The following is a 7,560-nucleotide window of genomic DNA, read 5'->3' on the forward strand; positions in this document are numbered from 1 at the left end:
TGATTGTGGATCAATGACATGGGGTATCAGTCCACTCAGTGACACACACAGAACATTAGCATCGTAGCTCTTATTGCAGGACTCTGAAACAACTGAATTGAGCCACATTCATTGTAAATCTGTGTATTGAACACTATCCCAGAGGAAAAACAATACTGCATGGATGTTTGAGTCTGATCACACTGAGGACGTTGTGAAAAAATATATTGGGTATTGAGTAGACTGATACTCCATTTAATTGATCCCCAATCCTTTGGTAAAGCTGTACAGTGCAATATGAATGTCAATACACACAATAGGCTGACTGGGGAGGTGATTTCACACAGTCACAGTCCCGCGATAAGAGCAACAACACTAATATTTGTGTAAACTCTTCACATTTGTGTTCTGTGGGTGTCACCAAGTAGACGAATACCCCCATTTCATTGTTTCACATTCCAACCTTAACGTTATCTAGTCTAAATATGGCATGGCTCCACCAATTGTAACCTTCCGCATCTTTTTCAAAGAGGTACTTATATTTTGAAGGCAAACCGCAAATTCCACTATTGTGCCTAAACCTTATTGTGGCTAGCTTCACAACACATAACCCGGTGTGCGGTCTGGTCCAGTGTCACTTGCCAGACGAAGCTAGCTGGCTGTTTATAACGTTAGCTTGGGCAACAGGGTTAAGTAGCTAGCTAGCTATTTATTTTCATGAACAGAAGTTCAATTTCAATAGGCGAACAACAAGTGGCTACCTTGCTAATACTTACTCACAAGGATTCCTAAATCATTGCTAAGAAAAATGAAATTGACTGCAGTTTCTACTGATCATTGCTTTCAGGCTGGTTGTATTGGTGCTAGCTAGGTACCAAGCTAAATCTAGCTACCCCAGAAGTTGCGGTCAAACAAATAATGCTTTATTACCAACGCAGAATTGTAAACATTGTTTGTGGCCAGTGTTTGCAAACTTTTTTGTACAGCTTTGACAGTGCTGATAGTAGTGCTGCGCCTGGCTTGCAAGTGCAAATTCAGAACACACAACATTCTATAATAACTATTATTTGACATGTCAAATTAAGAGCTTATTTAACACGCCAAATTGTGTTATTTGACGTGTGTCTTTTTTGACACGCAAAGACCCAAACTGCATTCCATATTATGTCGTGAAGCTAATAGCAGTGACGCTATTACTGTGCAACTCCGATAGGGCAACATGTGTACCGGTGCTCGACCAGTCAGCAAAAGCCAACATCACCCACAACAGAGAAAGGTTGATTGTCAAGGGCAATGAATTCCATTATGTTGACATGAATGGATTTCGCCTTTGAGTTGTCTCGCTGAAATTCTTACTCTTTCAAATGACTACTCAACTTGTTGACTGCTTGAGCCACACAGCAGACATTGTGGGCTTGGTTAGAAATGCTGTGTTGCACGTGTAGCGCAAAGTTTTACATGGCGTCATTATGTCAACGACCTACATTATATAGGTATGCACGTCAGCTTTGACATCGGTGTTGCACATCGGCGTTAAACTAGACATCGAGCCTGAAGACTGATCATGCTCTCCACAGCCGATGTGAGTAAGACCTTTAAACAGGTCAACGTTCACAAGGCCGCAGGTCCAGACAGATTACCAGGACATGTACTGCAAGCATGCGCTGACCAACTGGCAAGTGTACTCAATGACATTTTCAACCTCTCCCTGTCCGAGTCTGTAATACCAACATGTTTCAGGCAGACCACCATGGTGCCTGTGCCCAAAAACACTAAGGTAACCTGTGTGAGGTTCTGTGTTATGCACTATAGCCTGTTATCATATGTGATTGAATATTATCTGCTGTTGGCTTGTGTGGGTGTATGTGTTATGCAACATAGCTGACTTGAGTCATTGTCAACAGTTTCAGGGCCATGGGCCTTTCTTGATGGAAAAATATAGAATAACATAAAAACAGGAACTGTACAGTCTTTTGTTAGATAACAGGAGCCAGGTGTGTGATATCTGTATTGAGAGTATGAGCGCATAGATATTCTACACAACTACAACGACTGACCGCTGAAGCGCCTAGGGGGCTGGGACCAGCTCGTACGCCAACAATCAACGATAGGCTGGGTGAGTTTAAACCACGCCCAGTCTCTACTTTGTGACAGGCTGGCTCGGAAGCAGGAACTACTTCTGTCAGAGTATTAAAGAAGATACTGTTAGTGTGTTGGCTAGTTCTCTGTTTTACCCTTGCGTGGTGTTACAGCGAACCCGTATATATACGAAAATTGCATTTACCACTTATTGCTTAGCTAATAAAAAGTACATAATATACAAATCGGTGACTCAATGTCATATTTATCCTGATACCAGATTCGATTGACGCAACCCTTAACACCTGCCAAAATGACTACCGACCCGTTGCACTCACGTCTATAGCCATGAAGTGCTTTGAAAGGCTGGTCATGGCTCACATCATCACCAATACCCCAGAATTCCCTAGACTCACTCCAATTTGCATACATCCCCAACAGATCCACAGATGATGCAATCTCTATTGGTTGAGAGCTTCAAGTTCCTTGGTGTCCACATCACCAACAAACTATCATGGTCCAAGCACACCAAGACAGTTGTGAAGAGGGCACAACAAAATATATTCCCTCTCAGGAGACTGAAAAGATTTGGTATGGGTCCTCAGATTCTCAAAAGGTTCTACAGCTGCACCATCGAGAGCATCCTGACTAGTTGCATCACTGCCTGGTATGGCAAATGATCGGCCTCCGACCGCAAGGCACTAGAGGGTAGTGCGAACTAGAGGTCGACCGATTATGATTTTTCAACGCCGATACCGATTGGAGGACCAAAAAAAGCCGGAACCGATTAATCAGCTGATTTGTATTTATTTACTTGTAATAATGACAATTACAACAATACTGAATGAACACTTATTTTTACTTAATATAATACATCAATAAAAATCTATTTAGCCTCAAATAAATAATGAAACATGTTCAATTTGGTTTAAATAATGCAAAAACAAAGTGCTGGAGAAGTAAAAGTGCAATATGTGCCATGTAAAAAAAAGCTAACGTTTGAGTTCCTTGCTCAGAACATCATGAGAACATATGAAAGTTGGTGGTTCCTTTTAACATGAGACTTCAATATTCCAAGGTAAGAGGTTTTAGGTTGTAGTTAATATCGTATTTATAGGACTATTTATCTGTATTTCATATACCTTTGACTATTGGATGTTCTTATAGGCACTATAGTATTGCCAGTGTAACAGTATAGCTTCCGTCCCTCTCCTCGCCCCTACCTGGGCTTGAACCAGGAACACATCGACAACAGCCACACTCAAAGCAGCTTTACCCATGCAGAGCAAAGGGGACTACTCCAAGTCTCAGAGCGAGTGACATTTGAAACGCTATTAGCGCACACCCCGCTAACTAGCTAGCCATTTCACATCGGTTACACCAGCCATTAGGCTGATAGGCTTGAAGTCATAAACAGCGCTGTGCTTGCGAAGAGCTGCTGGCAAAACACACGAAAGGGCTGATTGAATGAATGCTTACGAGCCTGCTGCTGCCTACCATCGCTCAGTCAGACTGCTGTATCAAATCATATAGACTTAATTATAACATAACACACAGAAATAAGAGCCTTTGGTCATTAATATGGTCGAATCCAGAAACTATAATTTCGAAAACAAAACATATATTATTTCAGTGAAATGCGGAACCGTTCGGTATTTTATCTAAATAATCTTGTTACATTGCACAACCTTCAATGTTATGTCATAATTACGTAAGATTGGATCCCCCGAGCTGACAAGGTGAAAATCTGTCGTTCTGCCTCTGAACAAGGCAGTTAACCCACTGTTCCTAGGCCGTCATTGAAAATAAGAATGTGTTCTTAACTGACTTGCTTAGTTAAATAAAAATATATAAAATAAATCGGCGCCCAAAAATATTGATTACCGATTGTTATGAAAACTTGAAATCGGCCCTAATTAAATCGGCCATTCCGATTTATCGGTCGACCTCTAATGCGAACGGCCCAGTAGGCCAAGCTTCCTGCCATCCAGGACCTCTAAACCAGGCGGTGTCAGAGGAAGGCCCTAAAAATTGTCAAAGACTCCAGCCACCCTAGTCATAGACTGTTCTCTGCTACCGCATGGGAAGCGGTACCAGAGCGCCAAGTTTAGGTCCAAGAGGCTTCTAAACAGCTTCTACTCCCAAGCCATAAGACTCCTGAACACCTAATCAACTGGCTACCCAGACTATTTGCATTGCCCCCCTCTTTTACACCGCTGCTACTCTGTTGTTATAATCTATGCATAGTCACTTTAATAACTCTACCTTCATGCACATATTACCTCAACTGTACAGGTACCCCCCTGTATTTAATCTCGCTATTGTTATTTTACTGCTGCTCTTTAATTACTTGTTTACTTTTATTTCTTATTCTTATCCATATATTTTTTTTAACTGTATTGTTGGTTATGGGCTCCTAAGTAAGCATTTCACTGTAAGGTGTTGTAGTCGGGCATGTGACTAATCAAATTTGATACCGATCTTGGCATTTTTAGCTAATATCGTCCAATTCCGATATGTTCCCCGATATATTGTGCATCCCTAACCCTAATATTTAACAAACATGAAGCTGTGGGAAATCAAGGTGCAGAAAAAATGCTGAGTGGTTAACAATGGCATGCTGCAAACGAGATTCAGGGACATGCTGGGACACTCAGCCCTCCCAGCATGGGACTCAAGGCTCTTGGTCTAAAAGACATCTCCTCAATATCACTCTACTCGTCTCAACTTGTGTACCAACCAGTGGGCAGGTTTAGCCTATAGAAAAGTATTGGTACCACATCTCTTTTAGAGCCTGCCCTGGCAAGTGGCTTTAATCACAAAAAATGACAGGAGCTGAGCTGTGTGCCCTCTGCACTCTCACTGGTTGTCTTGGCAATTTTCCTAATCATAAAGGTCTTATATGCCCCTGTTTGGCAGCACTCAAGTCTCCCTCATCACTTACCAGTATTTGTACACTACATCTGCAGAAAGTGTGATCACATCACACATTCAAAACAAACACTCCCGCTGCCCCCTCACATATTAAGTGCACTAAAGACATGTTCCAGCTCTTCTCTTTGGAGAAAACATCTGCTGGGGTCATTATATAGTCCCCCTAGCACTAGTAGCAGGCAGTGCAACAAAAAGCCAGGGTCTTTCCACTTCCAATACCTCCCCACTCATAGCATCTGATTGTCCAACACGAACACAAGCAGCCTTGTTCAGCACTTGTCTCCTAGAGCTTGAGTTGAGTTATGCCTAATGCCCCCCAAAACGTCAAAGTTTAATTGCTTGGTTGACAAAGATTTGTGAAATAATCATTACAGTTTCATTTCATCTCCAACACTGAATTTACTTGAAAAACTTAGCAAGGGGAAAATAGCCTAAACTTTAAGACATTAAAACACAAGCTTTGTTGTCTAGCCTACTTGCCCTAACAAATACTTGTATTTTTGAGAGAGAGAGCAGGTATAGAAGAGACAACTGACCTTCAGAGAATGGACAATTTGCTAACGGAAACTTCATACACATCAACACATTAACAGCCACACAACTCAGTTTAGGATAGCCTCAATTGAGATTCATCATCAAAAGATTAACTATAGGCTAACTGTTTGTAGTGTCTGGAAGCTTGTGTAGTGGTTTGTTGTGTTTGATGGTATGGGTTTGCTGTAAATCAGTGGAGATGGTTGTCGAACACCAGACGCAATGTCCTTGATATCATTCAATAATAATGTCTTATTTGCCCACTTTTTCTGTTACACATCTTACTCTAGCAATTCAAATGAGCCATCAGAGCAGGGCCTGGCACAGGACAATGGTAGGTTAAATCATCCTTGGTGCCCCTGCTTCCTTTAGAGGGAGAAGCAAAACTTCTTGTTAGTGGAGTTTGATCTGTGCATAAAAAGGGTGCAGACACCCAAGCCCGAAGTTATGTTTTGCTGAAATGTATCAATTATACGAGGCCAAAAATTATGCTGATTGTTCATGATCAAATGTTATCCCAACAGGTTTATTGTTTAATCACTACTGAATCATTTCTATTGAGCATGAGCAGTGTCAAACGCACTGAAACCAACTCCAGGTCACAGTTTACACATAGCTAAATCACAGAATAGATTACCTTGACCTGAGTTTAGGTACAAACTATAAAGTGAATTCAGTCACTACCATGTTAGGATATTTGGCAAGAGACAACCACTTATGAAAGGTAGCTAGCAGAACCAATTACTAAATATAATTTTCTTGAAGTTAGCGACAGACATAGTTGAGTTTGCCGTGTTCTTCATGGGACAGGCAAAGGTGCACATATTTATGATTGACCAGTCGAAAGGTTCCCTGGGAGATTCCTACTGACGCATTGCATTCCATTGATGTTTACAGTGTGGTCGATGAGGTGGCACGGCACATCTGGATATCGTGACAGTAGCTGCGAATGGAGCTACTGTATAAAACTAACTTAAAGAAAACTCGATTGGGTTAACAAACTCATGTCTAGTTCAAACAATCCAAATGTGTTAAAACACTAACTGGTGGATTTGGCGGACTTAGCTAGCCAGTAGCCATATGGTTTTTAATATTTGAGCTTTCCTAGACCACAGAAACATAGCACACTGACAAAGTCTTGTTGCTCGTATAGGAAAGCTAGCTAACGTCGAGGGAATTCCACAGGTCCGAACGTCGACTCGTACCACAATGTCGCCCCTGAATGACATGTCTTGAAAACTAGCGGTTAGGATCGCTTGTGATCTTTTATTTAAAATATAATCTCCAAGTCAAACCATGATAAAAATGTGAGATCAGTATCTAGACTTAAGGCCCAGACAGGTTATGGCTGGCTAAACGCGGTATACACTAGCAGCTAGCTAGCGTTACATGAGCTAAATTGGCGCTTAGTAACTGTTTCTCCGTGGGTTATGGGGTCCCTGCCTTGACTGAGGGCCCGCAGGGCTACCTATAAAGCAAACGTGAGATAGCCGGGTTCAAGCCTCTTCAACCAATCCTTCTTACCTGTAGCACTCCCGTATGAATTGTTCTTTGACGAACAGCTAGAAACAATCCCAAACAAGCACAACCCTCTTTCGAGTTGTCTCCCCAACCGAAGCCTTGTGTTCCGACGGACTCGCGTTCACGAGGTGCTGATTGAGCGAAGCAATGACGTAAAATGGTCTCGCCCCTATAGAATACAGGGAGGAAAAATAACTAAACTCGTCTAAAACCAAAATTAAAAAATAAACTACCACAATTATAATATTAGCACAAGGTCATAAAATGCATTTGCTAAAAGAAAATCTACTAAACTTGAATTATGTCTGTCAAAGTTTTTATTCAGGATAAAGATAATTGTATTACTTTCAATTAGAAACGATTTGCTCAGATTTGTATCTTTCAGCATGCAATTTCTGTAAAAGATTAAGAATAAAGATTGCTTCAATACAGACAAAATGTTGCCACCCGGGTACGGTTGTTCCTTTCCCTGTACCTGTTAACTAAACAGATTTTGAAACCGTGTCGGCTTTG

At 41.4% G+C, this 7,560-nt stretch overlaps 1 protein-coding gene across 21 annotated transcripts in view; it reads right to left on the bottom strand.

The window, feature by feature from the left end:
* Nucleotides 1-7,218, bottom strand: part of clip1a (CAP-GLY domain containing linker protein 1a) — a 57,153-nt gene extending 49,935 nt beyond the window's left edge. For 10 of the 21 annotated variants that reach the window (XM_090190694.1, XM_090190693.1, XM_036935913.2 and 7 more), the window contains exon 1: nucleotides 7,051-7,206. The gene's annotated coding sequence lies outside the window, so the exon portion shown is untranslated. Of the gene's footprint in view, nucleotides 1-7,050 lie in introns of all 21 variants that reach the window. The other 11 variants (XM_090190697.1, XM_090190696.1, XM_090190695.1 and 8 more) reach the window with 4 other exon arrangements.
* Between the last annotated feature and the right edge of the window lie 342 nt (nucleotides 7,219-7,560).

This window comes from Oncorhynchus mykiss, chromosome 11 (genome assembly GCF_057628025.1).
Source record: "Oncorhynchus mykiss isolate SJ-2025 chromosome 11, ASM5762802v1, whole genome shotgun sequence".
Taxonomy (NCBI): Eukaryota; Metazoa; Chordata; class Actinopteri; order Salmoniformes; family Salmonidae; genus Oncorhynchus; species Oncorhynchus mykiss.